Source organism: Rhinoraja longicauda, chromosome 23 (assembly GCF_053455715.1).
Source record: "Rhinoraja longicauda isolate Sanriku21f chromosome 23, sRhiLon1.1, whole genome shotgun sequence".
Lineage (NCBI taxonomy): Eukaryota > Metazoa > Chordata > Chondrichthyes > Rajiformes > Arhynchobatidae > Rhinoraja > Rhinoraja longicauda.
Window position 1 is genome coordinate 28,624,261 of NC_135975.1, and position 2,500 is coordinate 28,626,760.

A 2,500-nucleotide genomic window follows, 5' to 3' on the forward strand; every position below is an offset into this window, starting at 1 on the left:
TGACAGTTACACGTGACAATAATAATAAACCTAAACCCGCCTTAGCAAAAACAATAAACTTTCCTCCGCATCAGTTTGGTCTCTCCCCGACTAGGGACATTGGCACAGGGAACTGGGGATGTTGGTTTACAAGATAGGTACATTACTGGGGTAACAGGACCCAACGTGTAGAAACAAGGCAGGGGAACTACAGATGTTGGTCAATGCACAGAAGGGGACCAAGGGCCGGAGTAACTCAACGGGTTGAGTTCTCCGGAGAACAGGGATAGGTGACGTTTCTGGTCTGGACCCTTCAGACTACGTGTTGATGCTGTATACAAGTCAAAGCAGAGAACAGGACGTGTAGGATGGGGACTGCAGGCGCTGGTTTTAAACCGAAGACAGACACAAAATACTGGAGAAACACAGCAAGACAGGCAGCATCTCTGGAGAGAAGGAATGGGTGACGTTTCGGGTCGAGACCCTTCTTCAGACCTATTCCTTCTCTCCAGAGATGCTGCCTGTCCCGCTGAGTTACTCCAGCATTTTGTGTGTGTCCTTCGGTGTAAACCAGCATCTGCAGTTCCTTCCTGCCCACCCCCGGTTGTAACACGTTCCCCCTTTGCCCGGCACGGGGGGTTGCCTTATAACGCAGAGCGCTCCTCCACTATTAAAGAGGGGGAGGGGGGGGGGGGGGGGGGGGGGAAGAAATCACTTAGAAAACAAAACGTGCCTTGCAAACCGCCAACTTACCAGGAGAGGCGACTTACTCTGTAACCAAACTTGTAGTCAGTACGATCAGACAGAAATTAATTCATTGAAGGGGGTGGGTGGGAACAATTGTACACAACAGCCGCAGTTTCGGACTAATTGAAACTAAAACCAGCCCCACAATGCCTGCTCGCACGCCGCCCTTGTTAAGAATTGGACACAAAAACAAAACAAAAAACCCCGCTTCAGGAAGACTGAGAATGCACTCGCAAGGTCAAACGGGGGAAGACAAGCAGGCACGTATCAGAAAGTTTAAAGATAATGAGGTCCTTAAGGAGATATCAGTGATTGAGCCGGGCTCAAGGCGAGCACCAGGTGCGGTCTCCCGAGCGGCGGTAACCTTGGCCTGGCTGGCTGATCGAGGAACAGCTTACCGCTCAGCTGAAGAGAGTACAGTACTGAAACCTATTCAGCTTCATCGTGGACCAGTTGAAATGCCGAGCCCGCGAGGTTGTTGGCGAGAAACCCGCGGATACGAACGCACACATACAGGGCTTTGGGTGGGATAGTCAACACACACACACACTCACACCATACACACACACCCCACATACACACACACCCCACACACACACCCACACACACACCCCACACACACACACACACTCACACCATACACACACACCCCACATACACACACCCCCCACACACACACCCACACACACACCCACACACACACCCCACACACACACACACACTCACACCATACCACACACCCCACATACACACACACCCCACACACACACACCCAACACACACATACACACACCCCCCCCCACCACACACACACCACACACACACCCCACATACACACACACACACACACACACACCACACACACACCCCACACACACACCCAAACACACACACCCAAACATACACACACACCCCACACACACACACACCCCACACACACACACACCCCCCACACACCCCACACACACCCCACACACACCCCCACACACACCCCACACACACACCCCACACACACCCCACACACACCCCACACACACCCCACACACACCCCACACACACCCCACACACACCCCACACACACACACATACACTCACACCATACACTCACACCATACACACACACACCCCACACACACACACATATACACACATATACACATACACTCACACCATACACTCACACCATACACACACACACCATACACACCATACAAACGCACACCATACACACACACAACACACACCACACACACACCCAAACACACCAAACACACCCCACACACACACAGTGGCTGGCGGGCGACTCCAGCAAACAACAGCTGATGGGATGGATTATGCCTCAGTAGACAATTCCCCCCATGGAGACAGTCACAATCAGCCGCTTGCTTTGCCGCGGCCAAACGCCACACGACTCCTGTCCCCCTGTCTCTATCACACACACACACACTTACCCTCCCTTATCTCTGTGTCTCACTCTCTCCCCGACTCTCAGTCTGAAGAAGGGTCGAGACTCGAATCGTCACCCATTCCTTCTCTCCAGAGATGCTGCCTGTCCCGCTGAGTTACTCTAGTATTTTGCGTGCGTGCGTGTGTGTGTCTCTCTCTCTCTCTCTCTCTCTCTCTCTCTCTCACACACACACACACACTCTCTCTTCCCTCCCCCTCTCCGCAGAAAGCCAATACAACTACACACCAACCTCTCGAGTCCGGCCAGAACCGGCGTGTGTGTGTGTGTGTGTGTGTGTGTGTGTGTGTGTGTGTGTGTGTGTGTGTG

General features: G+C 52.9%; 1 protein-coding gene across 5 annotated transcripts in view; it reads right to left on the reverse strand.

Annotated features, from left to right (window-relative positions):
- The window catches only part of lmo3 (LIM domain only 3), a 93,880-nt gene that overhangs the window by 88,274 nt on the left and 3,106 nt on the right, over positions 1-2,500 (reverse strand). The window contains exon 1 of one of the 5 annotated variants that reach the window (XM_078420178.1): positions 2,424-2,446. The exons of 1 other annotated variant lie outside the window; for it this stretch is intronic. The gene's annotated coding sequence lies outside the window, so the exon portion shown is untranslated. Of the gene's footprint in view, positions 1-732; positions 754-1,124; positions 1,276-2,177; positions 2,322-2,423; positions 2,447-2,500 lie in introns of those variants that run through there. 3 more of the 5 variants (XM_078420182.1, XM_078420180.1, XM_078420181.1) reach the window with 3 other exon arrangements.